At 42.2% G+C, this 17,342-nt stretch overlaps 1 protein-coding gene across 5 annotated transcripts in view; it reads left to right on the top strand.

The window, feature by feature from the left end:
* The window catches only part of mapk13 (mitogen-activated protein kinase 13), a 65,861-nt gene that overhangs the window by 22,955 nt on the left and 25,564 nt on the right, over positions 1 to 17,342 (top strand). For 3 of the 5 annotated variants that reach the window (XM_077223640.1, XM_077223637.1, XM_077223638.1), the window contains one exon: positions 2,941 to 3,069. The exons of 1 other annotated variant lie outside the window; for it this stretch is intronic. The gene's annotated coding sequence lies outside the window, so the exon portion shown is untranslated. Of the gene's footprint in view, positions 1 to 2,837; positions 2,860 to 2,940; positions 3,070 to 17,342 lie in introns of those variants that run through there. One more of the 5 variants, XM_077223641.1, reaches the window with a different exon arrangement.

Genomic DNA, 17,342 nt, shown 5'->3' with positions numbered 1-17,342 from the left:
TGAGTGGGGCCAATGTGAAGTCATTACATAGACTGCATCCCAACAAACTTCCCCAACAATACCAAGCCCAGGATTGCTGGACAGCCCAAAAACCAATCAAAAGCACCCCAATGTCAAATATGTCACAGAGTTCCTATTACGCATCTTCAGATTCTCACATCTCAGATCCTTTAACTTTAAGGATTGTAATGTAAGCAGCAGCATTAAACATTTGCAAACTTTAAAAACCATTACGCACACAACCATCTTTAAAATATGCAATTTATTATTTACAAAGTGACATAATGAAGCAGACTGCATTTTAGCTGAGGCAGGGCAGGTTTTAAAAAGGTTGCTTGGATATATAAATGCATGCGGTGTCGTGCTGCTTTTACTTCATGCAAGCCTATTACCCATAATTACCGTATTTCTGCTGACACATTATTCCACCTGTAAAAATATGTTGCAATCACAATGTGGTTTCATAAAAAATACTCTATACATGTATCATACACGTATAGAGTATATTTTATGAAACCACATGATGTATGTTGACACCATTGTTAATGAATTATGAGACAGTTCTTTTTACTAAATCAAGAATTCTCTACATTCTATACATTGTGAGACTGATTCCATAATGACTCTTATGAGACGATTCTTTAATAAATTGTTCAAACAGAGGAGTTATAAATTTAAATCCTACTTTTACTGAAATGGGCTGTTTCCTAAAAGCATCGTAAGCCTAAATTGGTCAGATCAATTGCCACCAATGGTCTCTACTATCAACTTTCATGGAACGCAGCCCAGATTAGTTCAGAGAAGTTACTGAATCAACATCTGACGCACTTACTGAACTGCAAGTTATCATCATTTTTCAGTAATGTCTGTATCAAAATGAAGCCTGTTTCATGTCAGTATCATGACTGATTGACCATTTCTGTCAGGACCATTATCGTCAAATACGATTGACAATTAGCATACAGTTCGAATTGGCGGTATGATTCTGTTCTGGGCAAGAACTCCCTGTGCATTTATGATGCAGCCTAGCATGGATAAGAGCAGGGAGAGCAGCATTAACCGACCTTAGGCCAAACAAAACAGAACCAACATGAATGTATTGCAGATATCATTGATCTAATTTTTTTTAGTGTACAACATAATTTGTGTATTTAGTCTGATTCAAAGGGGAATCAGAATGCCAAATCCTGACTGACGAGAGGAGGAGCTGGGGATGGAGGAGGGTAATTCGCTCCTGAGAAACGCGATAGCTGCTTGTAATACTGAAGGAGCTTATTTGAATGCTGTGATGGGCGTCGTATTCCTATAAGTAGACGTGGATCATCTGAGAGTCAGCTGATGCAAGCTTGACTAACGTGACCTGGCAGGACTGACGCTACGCTTGAGTTGAAACATATTATTTATTTATAATCCACATTTACAACAGAGTTTTTGTAATAAATGAAGTATATTTCCTACAGTATGCATATGAAGTGAGGACAGAGACTCCCCTGCTCCTAAAACACACTTTATTTAGATTTGGCTGTTCCAGTAATTCCAGTGAAAACAAATCTTAATGCTCTTCCACAATGACAATCTGAAAATCCAACATTTGGGGAGGGTCCTTTTCTGTTCCCACATGACAACTGCACTGTGTACAAAGCAAGATCCATGTAGAAATGATTTATTGAGTCTGGTGAGGAAGAGCTTGACTGGGCTGCACAAAACCTTTTCCCCATTGGATACACGTACAAAAAACTCACACACAATCACAATGGAACGTCCATTAGCATATCTGAATTTCAGCTCCAGAGGATTCCTCAGCACTTGATAAGAACATTAACAATGGTGTCTGTTTTACCGTATCAGTTTGAGCCCAAGTCCTTAACATTTGGAAGTGCATGCAAAGCGCAGAAAACTCAACAACACGAACTAAACTCTTCCAGGCCTCAGCTACAACTACAGTGTTTGAGGAAGGGTCAAAGTAGAAGTTGTTCGCGGACAGTAAGATTGACCTTATACATTCACAAACAACTATTTTGTGAAATGTAAAATAAAAAAAGCATAATGGGGCACTTTTATATGGTATATGGACTGCATTAATATAGCGCTTTTACAGACCCCTGGCTTTACATATTGCCTCACATTCACCCATTCATTCACCGACGGCGGTGTCAGCTTTGCAAGGCGCCATACAGCTCGTCGAGAGCAGCTGGGGTTAGGTGTCTTGCTCATGGACACCTCAACACTTGGTCAGGAGGAACCGGGGATAGAACCACCAACTTTCGGTTTGAAGACAACCTACATGAACCACTGAGCCACTGCTGCCACTGCTGGAATAGCCAATCCTTTCAAATAGAACAGGGTGTCCATATAATGTAAACATGCCCCTTTTGAATTGCAGAAGATTGGCTGTTGATTAGTAAAAAAAACAAAAAAAACTTTAAGATCTAATTTGTATGAAAAACAAAAAAACCAACTCATGGCAACAGCAAAACATTTGCCCAATTTTGCTTGAAACCCTGATTTGGCTACCCTGCCTAAGCACCTTTAAAAAAATTGTGGGGATATATACTTGGAAGTTTTCCACTAAAACACCTAAAATTAATAATGAAAAAGCCATGTTTGCTGGAATAAAAAGTTCTGATCTATGTAGAGATAAAGGATGTAATTCTACCAGACTGTATAGCTGAGCACTTCTTATTTATTGGTAAACATTCCCGGCCTGTAATTGACAGCTTAATGATGGACTGGCATTGCCTGCATCACATTAAACAAGTGTTAATTATTGCACACTTAAGCTGTCAGCACAAATGCCCTGAAGGTCTGTTCCTCACACAAAGCTATTTTATGACTTCAGAAGACTTATATAATGCAAGGGTAAGGGAATACAGTTGGAATATGAAATATTATTTTGCTCATTTAATGGTGTTTTTTTAATCTTTTTTTTTTTTTTTTTAGAGGTTGACGGCTCCTGGTCACTGCATGCTTTTATTATATGAAGAAGAGCAGCCTAGCTTTTATTATATGAAGAAGAGCAGCCAAGACATTCCCTAAAAGCCATATGGGTTCATGATGAATGATATGAGGGTGAGTAAATGATGTAAGATGAAGTAGATGATGAAACAACCAGTTTTTTTTTGGCCTGATTGCCTGAAGGACTGAACATACTGAACTGTGTGACAGAACAAATATTATAAAACAAGCCTATGGCTGATTTAGATATTCAGAATATTCCATGTTTGGATCATATCATATCACTGATATTGAGTCACATTTTTTACATCTGAGCAGCGATAAATCTAGCCAATATCTATGTCTTTGGTCTTTTGTGTTGCTTATTAAATGCATTGCAGGAACGCGTTCTCTAAGCAACGGAGGCAGTGCCTCCACAAAAAGATTTGGATGAGAAAATAATCCACAGTACAGAAAAAAAAATCATTAAATGGGACATCAAATAATGTATAAATCACTGTTTTTTTTATAAGGCAACTGTATCCAGCAGTAATGAATATTCAGCAGCATGTCTTTTGCCTCCTTTGAGCTCACTGTGTCTCATTGAGATGGCAGTGGCATTAATGTGAGAGTTGAACGCTACTAATTAAAAAGTAAACAGTTCTCCTATCTGGACAACATTATGTTCAGGTCACATTTCACCCCCAGAACCAAATGGGGAATAAATAAGCATTTTGTATAAAGAAAATAATCTTGTAAATTTGTTTATTGCATTATTTTTCAGACAATTAGGCGCATTTGACCCCCAGTTCTCATTAGTGTAATGTGTTTGTTATTGTCTTTGTCATTATTTTTAATGAGGATTATACTATTATAATTGTTTTTTTTTACTGTTTGCTATTTTTTATTAAAGGAAGTACAAATACTACAATGATATTAATATATGAATACTTTAAAAAAATTTATACTAAAGTAAATCGAGAGGTAAAGTGCTTAATTGTCTGACAAATAATGTCAGAAAGAAAATTATAACACATTTTATTTATGCAAAATGTACACTTTATCTTCTTAATATAATAATATAGTACGATTATATTAAGAAAATAGTGTACATTAATTTATTTGCATAAATAAAAATGTTTTATAATTTTCTTTCTGACATTAATCGTCAGCACATTTTATTAAGCACATTTTACCCCTCAATTTTACATTAATATAAATTAATAAAAAATATAAATAAAAATACAAGTGTAAATTTTTTAGTATTCATATATTAATTCATTGTAGTATTCGTGCTGCCTTTAATAAAAAAAAATATTGAATTATAAAACTGATAGAAAAACAGTAAAATAAAATTGACTATTATAATATTATAATCGTCATTAAAAATAATGACAAAGACAATAACAGACACATTACACTAATGAGAACTGGGGGTCAAATTATCTGAAAAATAATACAACAAACAAATTTACAAGATTATTTTCTTTATGCAAAATGCTTATTTATTCCCTATTTGGTCCTGTGGTGAAATGTGACCTGAACATTTCTTAATGTCCATTCTTAAGTCCATTCTTAATATAATAATCAAAATATAATTTATTTATTTTTTCTGCTGATTTTTGGATGTGAGCACCTCTTGATGTGGTTCACCCAATGATCTGAAAAGAAAGTGACATAAATCATAAAAGCTGATCAGCAGTGTGTAATAATGACTTGAAGACAAAATATTATTGTAAATAGTAACTGTTTTTAAAACCATGTGAAATGTAATTGCTTAAACCGCACACCATTGATCTGTTCTCAACCTTTTCTCTTGCTACCTTACACAGTAAAGAATATAACCATAAAAAACATGGGCTACACCGTATTAAATGATATGCTATACTTCAAACTGTGAGTTCGATGGTACAATACTGTAACTGTTATTGGACATCAGTGTATTAGCTGGTAGCTGTCATAATAATGCAGTTTGGATTGAAGTGTTTGTTTGGAAATATATTTTATGAACCTATTCCACAGGACAAGGGAGCGATACATTTTGGCACAAGGACTCAATATCTGTGGTCTGAAGTCAAAGAGACGGTTTCCTCTGAGTCTGAAGTTCCATTTTCTGTGTAGCGCCAGTGCCAGGTGATACACATGATTGGCCGAGATCACACATTGCGACCTCTACATCATTAGCATACACTAATTAGTGAGGAAAATAAACACAACATCCTAATTACTCGGAGGAATGAGACACAAACAAAGGAAAGAACACCAATTACAGACCGTCGTTATCAAACCTGTCTATTGGTTAGGGTCAAAGATGTTGCTATGCACAGCTTTTCTTTGTTGGTTATGCAATGATATTTCCCTGTCAACGAGGCTGTTTATCTATCAAGCAAACCTGTCTCTAAATTAGGCCATGACAGCTAAAATTTCGCTCAACTGTCAGCTTCTATTACTGAGACTTGTCCTTTGTATGTGATTTAAACAAGAGACAACCAGAGACATTCACAAAGAAACTTTTGACAGGCAGTGCCATTGCTTTTATAGCTGACTGACTTCACCAGGGACCACACTAGGAACATTTATACAGTGCAATTCCCAGAGGAATATGAACATTTATAAAGTCATATGAACATTCTCCATTTTATTTTGGTCGCCTGCACAAGCACACAAATCCCACACATGTGATTCCCTGACAGGTCCCAAGGGTCCGACACACTTTAAACCTCACTGCGCTGTGCTATAAGGCCAGACACGATAGAAGCCGTGACAATCACTGAGAGGTTTTTGTTTTTTCCCGATGTTGTGTTTTCTAATTACGACTGTTTTCCTCGAGACCTCGTGTTTAGGGTGGTGCGAAGTGTGTAGATCATTAGTTTCCTGCCAGCCGCCCGTCAACGTGTCCTTCACGAACCACTGCGCCACTAAGAAGTCATTTACACCGGTTCTCCCCATATGGTTTCATCACTATTCCGGCAGTCTCCGCTGCCGCTCATAAAAACCCCGGGACTGTCAGCCTTTTTAAAAATGGCATTATCCAGCTTAATGATGCAGCACTTTAATAGCAGTGAAAAAAAGAAAGAAAAAAAGTAATAAAGAGGCTGTGACTAGAATGCCTTCAATTCCACATAATAAAAAGACTGCTTGTCATTCATGGGCATGTGCAACGCAGATCAGCAGAAAATCTGGATTGGATGCTTTGCACATGTTAGTGCACTGATAGAGATATATAAGTACAGGCCTGGGCAAAGAAGGTGCGGTTTTGATTAGATGACTATACTGAGACTGATGGATGTGGAGAAGTCGTGTGAGGAGGAGGAAGCACCGCCTTTACGTCGCTATGATTGGCTGATTACTCTGTCAGTGTGATAATCCAAAAAGTAACGCAAAAGTAATGTAACGTATTACTCTTCTAAAAAAGTAACTATAACACAATTAGTTACTTTTTAGGGAGTGACGCAATATTGTAATGCATTAATTTTAAAAGCAAATTTCCCCAACACTAAATATAAAAAGGTGACTATTAGTAATAATGAATAAAAGTCAAGAAGTAACAAATAAAAGACACATGAAATATGCTTATTACTGCATTTTGTTTAATTTTTTTTATGCAATTTTAAAATATATTTTTTATTTTCCTTTTTTAAATTTTATATTTAAAAGATAGAAAAGGCTAAAAAAATCTGGAAACGTATGACACCGTTTAAAAATGGCCGCGGCAATGCACTCCTTCGTCAAAAATAAGGTGTATACAAAATAAGTTGAAATTGAAACTTGTTTTTATAAAGTTTGTGTTGATACAAGCATGCAAAGCTACAGTAGGCTGTTGATAGTTTAAAGGGACATTGTGTAGGCATTTCTCCCATCTGGCGGTGAAATTGTATTTTGCTTTCAAACGAATTGTGCTCTCCAGCGCCTCGCTTTTTCAAATGCGTGTTGCATCTACGGTAGCCGTTATGTACCAAAAAGCTATGACAAACAATGTAAGAACAATCATATGCTCTATAAAATATATTCTTAGATTTCTAGATTACATAAACAGTAAACTTACAAACTTTGTTTTTAGCGCCTTCTCAACTTTATTCAATAGCTGCTATTCATCAAAGAGCCTGTTTAACTTTTAACTATAAATGTTCTACTGTCTATATAATAAAGTACACAACCAAGCAATGAAAAAAAGCATGTCATTAAGACTGTAATATTGACTTAGCCTACCTGTCGAGGAGAAAGCAGGCAACTTCAGGGTCTCTTTTGAAATCTTTCTCCTGCATTAGTTCTTTCCACCTGGAAAAAGCTATCCCGACATTGACTCTTGTTTTTTGTAATCACCGGTCACGTTTCCTTTTACGTTCAATTTTGGACTTTTTTGGCGACGAGGATTTCTTCTCCAGTGCCTCGGCAATATGCATTAAAAATAACAGTGCAATGCAGCCTTTTAAACTTGCCGGGGCAGTGACAAGCCCCTCTCACTGCTCTGCTCCTCCGTTTCTCCTGCTTTCAGTTACGTGACGCTGGCTCTGAACGAAAACGCGTTGTGGAAACGCGTTGGCCTAGTACTTTTTGACCCTCTCTGGTATTATAGTTTTTCAAGATGGTGGAACAACATGGAAGCCTCCGTGGACTTACCCGTCACATGTATATAAAGATAATAAATTCTTCGTTTACGAGGATAAGTCAGATAATTGGCAGAGGTATTTGTACACAATTGAGGACATATTTATGAATACAAATATTGATTTTAGATAATAAAATACCTATAAAACTACACATAGTCCCTTTAAAGTAAATAATTGTTCTGTATCCCATTAACCGTTAAACAAATTGTTAAATTACTTTGGATTAAAGAACCCTAACCCAGAGACTTTGCCTTCTTACTTCAGAAGCCTGTACTAACTCTCTAAGACAAGCAAGGTGAATTATTAGTATATGTGCCGTTGATAGTTTTGGCTTTCATTTGTAACGCTACAGACTGCTGTATTGAAGTATGACTCCCTTTGGATATAGGTTGTAAGTGAGGCCAAACTGAAATTTGGCAACTTTATCATGCACAAGCCATATTTGCTATATACTTTTGGCATGCCTGTGATCACAAAATAATGTGAAGAACTAAGGTGAAACAAAAATTTTGGAACTTGTATAATTAATACAGAATAATGATGGACTGGGTCATTCTTAACAAGTTTTGATTTGTGCTGGCACACATAGAGGCATTAGTCTAATGATTCAGACTGTTCTGTACACTTTGTACCCCAGGGGAAATGCCGTCGACATGTAGACAAAGTGCAAGAAACAATGGGAAAAAAATTTTAATCATCTTGCAGGCGTGCCCTGATCCTAAGAAAAATTTTCCGTTTCAAGTCCAGGCCTGAGCTGTTCAGAACTAACCAACAGAGAGAGAACTAAAGAAAACTAGTCCCCTAAGGACATTTCACATCAGGATAACGACTATAGTCAATGTAGAATTACGACCCCTATACAGTTTTATTCATTCAACATAATGGTTGAAAGAAAGAGGTTTTACATGGCAAGGTATGAATTTAATATTGATTTTGAGTGCTTAAAGGGGCTAAATGGAGAATTCCGAAACCTTTGTTATAAGCAACACAGGTGGCCTTAATTTACACTGCAGCCAACAACTTACTGCTCGTGCTCGCGCTCATGCAGACGTGCACACCTAGCGTACAAAAGGTTTTTTTAGTTCTGTGCTTATACTGTTATCAAACTTCCAGATGCCGACCACACTGCTGAGAGCAACGTTTAGATGAATATGTAAATATGTGCTGCGTGCTTTCCCCTCAATAACAAAATAAACAAAAGTTACAGTGGTAATAAAGCATCTGATCATCGCAATGTGGATATGTTTGCACAAGCTCTGCAATCTCTAATTAAAGGAAATTACAAATTAATGTACAATTATTTTATATATATATATATATATATATTATTTATAGTATTTATAAATATATATATTAAAAATTAATGGATCATCTGTGTAAAAATGGAAAACAAAAAGATTTGATTAAAAATCATGTTAATATAAAGGGGGGGGAAATGTCGGCTATAGTGATATAGTGTAAATGCAGGGACAATAGTGATATGGTAACATTTGTCACCATGTTTTTGAGCAAGATATTTTAAATTAGTTATTTAAAATAACCATGACAGCAAATGGTCAACAAGTTTTCAGTATTTAATCACTTTGGCATTTCCTTGGGTGATTGCGCTTTTAAGTGATATTTATTTGTTTGAGATATATAAATCCATTTCTTTGCATTTAAGTACACATTTCTTTACTCTGGTCTACTCTGTATATGTCAAATGATGTCAGTATAGTTGTGCTGCTATTACAGTTTTTTTCAATTGCTTACACACTAAAATCAAAACTTTCCCACTATTAGCAAAACCTTACACTCAAGGAGCAAAACACCAGCCTAGATTTGCACAATTGTAAGCACGTTGTCAGCTTCACCCTTTTTGCAAAACATTACACAGTGATTTGTAAAACTCTACACACATTTTCACACCTTAGACACAGATAAGGATTGTGAGGTTACTTCCTTGTCATTAAAAAGCCATGGTTTGCCATTGACCATACTAATGAATGAATTGGATATGCACATCCATCATGCGTGGAAGCACACATGTGCTAATTTGAAAACGCAGCACTCAGGTGTGCTATAAAAGGCAGCAGGTGAGTTCACCTGTCTTCAACAAAAATGGAAGGAGCTAGAAGAAGAAGAAGAAGAAGAGTGAGAATAAGAGGGGGAGCTCAAAAAGGAGATGAAGCAGGTAGAGGAAGAGGAGAAGGAGGTAGAGGAAGAGATGAAGGAGGTAGAGGAAGAGGAGAAGGAGGTAGAGGAAGAGGTGAAGGAGGTAGAGGAAGAGGTGAAGGAGGTAGAGGAGGAGGCCCAGGTAGAGGAAGAGGAGAAAAAGGGGATAGAGGAAGAGGCCTAAGTAGAGGAAGAGGTAGAGAAGGACTTGTAGAGTTGATAGAACCTGAAAAAAGAAGACGAGGACCAAATGTGACTCAAGAAATCCGTGCAACACTTATTGACCATGTTATCAACCATGGACTGAGACCAATGGAAGCTGGACAAAGAGTTCAACCAAATCTCTGGTTGATACTGTAACTGAATAGTTACAGTATTATTGTTGCTTTTACAGTAGTTTTTCTTCAGAGTCAAACTGTAAGTACTTCATGCAGTAATTTTCATTTGTCTACAGATTTTACTTTTTTCATTGATTTCATTGTTGGTTGATTACTGTTACTGATTATGGTAAGAAATAGTCTTCAGAAATAGTCTGCAGAGTCTGCAGAAATCAGTGTTGTGCAGTGCTTGGTAAGTTTATAGTAGGCCTATTTGTGTACATTCTCCCTATATCTCAAACTAATCATGAAGAATGTTGTTTGTTTGTCACAAATTTTTTCTCATCTAAATTATCCCTTACATAACAATGTCTGGCCAAAAATCGTACTCCGTTACTAACGTAACCTCGGTTTTCTCTAGAGAGGGAACGAGTACTGCGTAATATCTTACGCTATGGGGAAAACCTCTTTTCCACGAGATATTGAAGCCAAAAATTATCCTTAATTTTTAATCAAGGTAAAACGCTTTGCGACAGCATGCAGACATAGGCAAGGCAGCTTGCGTGCCTATTGGCTGACCTGTGGCAAAAGCAGCAGCCTATCGACAGAGCCCCTGCGAGACATGACACCCAATGGGGGCACTTCACGCCCATATACGTCACGTCCCGCCAGAATAGGCGTGGCCTTGGCCTATAAATAAAGATCGATAGGCTGATACAAACTGGTTTTCATCGCTGAAGCGAACCAAGCTGTAGCATGCACGGCAAGATACGCAGTACTCGTTCCCTCTCTAGAGAGAACCGAGGTTACGTTAGTAACCGAGTACGTTCTCTTACGAGAGTATCTCTCGTACTGCGTAATATCTTACGCTATGGGGTACACAATGCAACATGCCGTGCGTTCTGGGATCTGACACTAAAGTCCCAAGGGCAGTAGCCCGGGGCCTATATAGTGCATAATCGCCATAGACTCACAGAGAGTCGGGGAAGAGAGGCTGCAAGCATCATTCCCCATGAAATAGCATCCTACAGGAGCTAGTTATGTTAACAGTGTTTCACACAGACAGGCTGAACTTGTTCAGCCTGAACTGGGTAACAGTACGGGTTATTCAGCAACCGTGGAGCTGTTCTCTCGATCAGTGTGCATAAGCAACGACTCAGCATTCTGCGCCGGCGCAGCAGGACAGATAATACTGAATTCTAGACCGACAGCAGCTTAGCCTGTAAGGCGGGAACCTCTAGGTTATAAAACCCTTCCGCCATACAGATATCTTGCAAGGAGATCCCGCTAGACCACGCCCACGACGAGTCCATACCTCTCGTGGAGTGCGCTCTGACACCCAAAGGACACTGCAGACCCTTAGAAGTGTAAGCCAGCACTATGGCATCAACTATCCATCTGGATAGGCTCTTATGATGCGGCCAGTCCCTTGGAGCGTCCGCCAAACAAAACGAAGAGCTGCTCTGTCTTTCTGAAGACCGACGAGCGGGACACATAAGCTCTCAGTGCCCTGACAGGGCAGAGGAGACTCGCATCCTCCTCCTCATCACGAGCCGGGAGGGCGCACAGGGATATAACCTGGGCCCTGAACGGTGTGTTGAGAGATTTGGGCACGTACCCGTGCCTTGGTTTGAGTATGACTTTTGAGTCATTAGGCCCAAACTCCATGCATGACGCGCTTACTGAAAGCACTTGCAAGTCCCCTACACGTTTCACTGAAGCGAGAGCCATAAGGAATACTGTTTTGAGAGACAGATGTTTCATGTCTGACAAATGGATTGGCTCGAATGGGGCACCTTTCATGGCTTCCAAAACCGTAGAAAGGTCCCAAACAGGGACTGAGGGGGGTCTGGGAGGATTCAGCCTCCGAGCTCCCCTGAGGAATCGCACGACCAGGTCGTTTTTCCCCAGTGACTGGCCAGACGTCGGTTTTGCAAATGCCGCTATGGCCGCCACGTACACTTTGAGCGTGGATGGGGTCCTGCCCTTATCCAGCAGCTCCTGAAGGAAGGAGAGCACTTCCATAACCCCACAGTCTGCGGGTGAAAAGCCCTGAGCTTGACACCAGGCAGAGAACACTGACCACTTTGAGGAATAGAGCCGTCTAGTAGACGAGGCTCTAGCCTGCGTGATTGTATTTAACACTCCCTCTGGGAGGTTAGCGGGTACCTGTTGATGGCCCATGCATGTAGGGACCATAAATACGGGCGAGGATGCCAAATCGAGCCCTTTGCCTGAGAGAGGAGGTCTCTCCTCACGGCCACGGGGCAGTGCTGGTGAGCCGCATCAAGACTGGGAACCAGTTCTGGTCTGTCCAGAGCGGAGCCACGAGAAACACTGGGCATCCGTTTTCCCTGATCCGTTCTAGCACCTGAGGCAGGAGCGAGACGGGGGGAAAAGCATAGAGGGGGCAGCGGGGCCATCCGTGGGCCAGCGCATCCCTGCTCTTGGAGAAAAAGTTCGGAGAGTGAGCGTTTTCTTGGGACGCGAACAGGTCCACCTGCGCTCTGTCGAATGTGTCCCACAGCAGTTGGATCGTCTGCGGGTGCAGCGACCACTCCCCTGCTGGGACATTGTTTCTGGACAGACAGTCTGGTCCCAGATTCAGGCGACCAGGCACATGCGCTGCTTTCAGTGAACGCAGGTTGTGCTGAGCCCAGACCAGGAGGCGTTCCGTCAGCCAGTAAAGGTTTCGGGACCTGACGCCACCCTGGTGATTTATGTATGCCACCACTGACATGTTGTCCGACCGGACTAAGACATGGTGGCCTTTTATCTGGGGACAAAAGCGCCGTAGCGCGTTGTCTACTGCTAGCATTTCTAGACAGTTTATGTGCAGGAGCTTCTCCCGTTCTGACCACTGGCCGAAGAACGGGTTGCCCTCGAGCAGCGCTCCCCATCCCGAGGTGGAGGCGTCCGTGGACACCACCGTCACACTCGAGGAAGTCCCCAGACTCACGTCTGACTGATACCAGTCGGCTATTTTCCAAGGTTCCAGAGCCGAAGCACATTTCAGGTCGACCCTGAGGCGAAACAGACCAGAGGTCCATGCCCGGGGTGGAACTCGCACTTTCAGCCATAACTGCAGTGGGCGCATGCGAAGCAAGCCCAGCTGGAGCACTGACGATGCCGAAGCCATAAGGCCCAGCATCTTCTGAAACCTTTTGAGCGGGACTATAGAGCCGCGGCGGAAGGATTTCGCGGCGTGCTGAATGTCCAGTTCTCGCTCTGGCGATAGACATGCTGTCATAGACAGCAAGTCCAGCACTGTTCCCAGAAAAGAGATTTTCTGGCTGGGAAACAGCGAACTTTTCGCCCAATTGACTGTGAGACCCAGATTCTCGAGATGCTCGAGCAATGTGGTCCTGTGTTCAATGAGCTCTGAATGTGATCGAGCTAGAATCAGCCAATCGTCCAAGTAGTTCAACACTCGCATGCCCCGAAGTCTCAGGGGTGCGAGAGCCGCGTCTATGCAGTTCGTAAATGTACGGGGTGCCAAAGACAGGCCGAACGGTAGGACTGTGTATTGATAAGCCTTGCCCTCGAAGGCGAATCTCAAGAATCGCTTGTGACGTGACGCTATTTGTATTTGGAAATAGGCGTCCTTCAGATCTATTGACATAAACCAGTCTCCTTGGCGCATTTGCGCGAGAATTTTCCTGGTTGTCAGCATTCTGAACTGGCGCTTTATAAGCACTCTGTTCAGCTGTCGCAGATCTAGAATGGGTCTGAGACCCCCGTCTTTCTTCGGTACCAGAAAACATCTGCTGTATAGCCCCCCTTCGCTCTGAGCCTGAGATAAAAGTTCTACGGCCCCTTTTCTCAGCAGGTTCGCTATTTCGGCTCGAAGTAGATGAGATACTTCGTTGTTCACCGTGGTTTCGACTCGCGCCGTGTAACGGCGGGGACGTCGAGCGAACTGTAGCGAATAGCCTCTTTTTATAGTGTTCAACGCCCACTCTGATACCCCGGGAAGCTTTGCCCACGCATCTGCGTGAATAGCTAGGGGTAGAATGAAATCCGGGCTCTGGCCGCTGCATTGCGGCGGTGGCAGAGCTCCGGTGTGCTGAGACATAAACACTGTGTTTACAGTGTGCGAGGCGGGAGGCGCGCCGATCACGGCGGGCAGCCTGGTCGCGCTTGAATTCTCTATAACCGGTTGTGGAGAGAGAGCAGGTGGGACAAACTCCGTGGGCTTGAATGAATGAGCGTGTCTGTGAGGGAATGTGGGCGCGGGACAGCGGGCACATTCACTGCACTGATAACACCGTCGGCTTGTGCTGACTGAATGTGTGTCGGTTTAGTTTTTACAGAAACCGAGGGACACGCACGTGTAGTGTTTGTGGGCACTGTGTTGTGGGCACATTCACTACATTTTTTTGCACAATCGACATGAGTCGCTTTTATTTGTGCTAGCCCTGAATTGTGGCGGGCTGTGTCTGTGTGTGGGAATGGGCACTGAGACGTGGGCATTCTTACAACACTCATAACACCATCGGCCGTGGCCGGAATACCAGAAAATACACTCATTGGACAGTCAGTGTTTGGAACTGAACGAGCGAGAAGTTTCAGTGGAGTCTGGCCGCGGCGAGACTTAAACACCGTAACACCTTAAACACTTAGCTGACTGTATGTGTGTTGGTTTCGTTTTACAGAAAACGTGGCACATGCAGTGTGTAGTGTCTGTGGGCACTGGGTTGTGGGCAATTTCACTACATTTAATGCACAATGACATGAGTCGATCTCATTTGTGCGAGCCCTGCACTGTGGCGGGCTGTGTTTGTGTGTAGAAATGAACACTGGGCAGTGGGCGTTTTTATTACACTCATAACACCATCGGCTGTGGCCGGAATACCAGAAATTACACTGCTTATAAGATTTTTTGGGTCGCCGTGGAAACGGCATTTTTGTGCAGGCAAGCGGGCCATGGTACCGGCTTGTTTACTGCAAAATACACTGGAACAGTCGTATTTTCTTGGAACTGAACGAGCGAAAAGTTTCGGTGCAAGTCTGGCTGCGGCGAGACTACATTTTATCTGCTGCGAGAGCTGGGATCGAACACAGGTCTCCCGTGCGAAGGCTTTGAGCTTCGCCACTGAGCCACAGGGGGAAACGACAAAAGCTTAAAATAGATCGAGCAGATAAGAGAGCGTCATTACAGTTTTGTGTGTGTTGGCGTTTGTTTGCAGGCGCGCGTGTTATACAACAGGCTCATTGCTGCAATATTGACATTTTCAGCCGCTCAAACTAAGAGGAGCTGAGAAATGTTTGAGAAATGGAGATTGGTCCGGCCTCGGCGGGACTAAAAACACACTCTTTCCTCATTTCGCCGGTAACGCATGCCCACGGGGGGCGGGGTAGCTTTCTTATAACGTAAAGAAAGCTATCCGCAGTTTTGATGCTGGTCCGTTTCCCTGACGACTCGCGGGCAGAAGGGGGTAGGTCCACAGAGCTCGCCCAATCCTGGCGATTGGGCGAGCTCTGTCCGACGCCAGGATAGAGCAGCTGGCCTTCTCTACAGATGCAGCTATCTCGTCGTCATTAATGGCGGAAGCGGCGCCGCGCGGCGGCCGTTGTCCGTCAGTGAGCGACTCGAGTGAAGCTGGTAAAGCTGAAGGGTGAACCGGCGAGCTATCACGGGCTGGAGAAGGCTCGGGGCTGTTTCGTCGACCTCCGTCGGTGAGGGACTCGAGCGATACCGGCGAAGCTGGCGGGCGAACCGGAGAGCTTTGGCGGGCAGGAGAAGGCTAGGGGCCGCGCTGGGCACGGCGCTTTTTACGGCGCGGCGCTGCAGCGGGTTGAAGTTGCAGGCTCTGAGAAAGATGCCAGGCAAGTCCTCAGAGTCACCATAGGCAGTAGCTCACAGTGATGGCATCCGCCGTCGACGAGAGCGAGAGCCGCATGATCCTCACCCAGGCAGGAAACGCAGATGAGGCGATCCTCTTCACTGAGTGTGGCTCGACATGAGCCGCAGGACCTATGCATCTTGAAAAAGACGCAGCTCTTTCAGGAGGGAGAGAAACAGTGAAAAAAGTGTGTGTCGCAGCGGCGAACACACACACACACTTGTAATGAAAAGGATATGACGCCGGAAAGCGTAGCAGGTACGGCGGCTAAAGGCGGCGATGCCAGCGACTTCAGACTCAAAGGCTCGTCCCGCTGTATGCTTTTCCTCAGACGGCGCGGCTTCTCACTCCGGATCCAGCGATGCAGATGCTTCGCTGAAGAGATGAAAATCAGTTTGTATCAGCCTATCGATCTGTATTTATAGGCCAAGGCCACGCCTATACTGGCGGGATGTGACGTATATGGGCGTGAGGTGCCCCCATTGGGTGTCATGTCTCGCAGGGCCTCTGTCGATAGGCTGCTGCTTTTGCCACAGGTCAGCCAATAGGCACGCAAGCTGCCTTGCCTATGTCTGCATGCTGTCGCAAAGCGTTTTACAAATTGATTAAAAATTAAGGATAATATTTGGCTTCAATATCTCGTGGAAAAGAGGTTTTCCCCATAGCGTAAGATATTACGCAGTACGAGAGATACTCTCATAAGAGAACTAGCACATGCTATTTCCTAAAAATAGTTTTTTTACAAATGTGTTTTTTATTTATCACAGCAGTGTGAAACTGGTTGCAATAGTGTCTGATCATTGAGGACTGTGTTGGTTAAATGAAAACTAATAGCATTTTCACAAATATGTGTATATCTTTTGACTGAAGTGTGTATGTTTTGACAGAAGTGTGTGTTTTGCAAACAATATAGGAATTATGCCAATTGAGTGTGGTGTTTGGATAATTGTGATTACAATTTGAAAAAAAGAACCCGGTTTTAAAAATTGCGTGTAAACAATTGAAAAAAATGTAAAGCAAAAACAAGCCCTTTTTACACTGGGTTCTGAGTTCTTAGAAATAGGTCCTGTATAATGCTGGCAGTATTAGGAAATGCTTTTAAGAGTCTGCCTTGACAACGTAATATGTCACATTAGACGTACTGCGGAAGCCAGTAACTCAAGAGTAATGTGCAAGAACCACATTATTGTAATTCTCTCTTGCTCCATTTATTTGTGTGTGTGTGTGTGTGTGTGTTTGTGTCTGTTTGTGTGTATATAATGCAGGCACTTTGTTATAGGTGTGACATTAAACAGGGTTGTGAGTGCTAATTTTCCACCCTAAACGTGACAAACAGAAAAACTGTGAACTATAAAACGCAAGCAAAGTCTTTGTTCTTCACCTCTTTTTTTAACACATAGCAATCAGCGTTTCTCTCATTAAGGAAAACATCACCTTCCCTCCCACGTCACAATTTTAAAGATCCAACATTCACTGGTAAT

This window comes from Siphateles boraxobius, unplaced genomic scaffold (genome assembly GCF_051911475.1).
Source record: "Siphateles boraxobius isolate OS27281-9 unplaced genomic scaffold, OSU_SipBor_1 9, whole genome shotgun sequence".
NCBI classification, from domain to species: Eukaryota; Metazoa; Chordata; class Actinopteri; order Cypriniformes; family Leuciscidae; genus Siphateles; species Siphateles boraxobius.
This window is presented reverse-complemented; position numbering and strand designations above follow the sequence as displayed.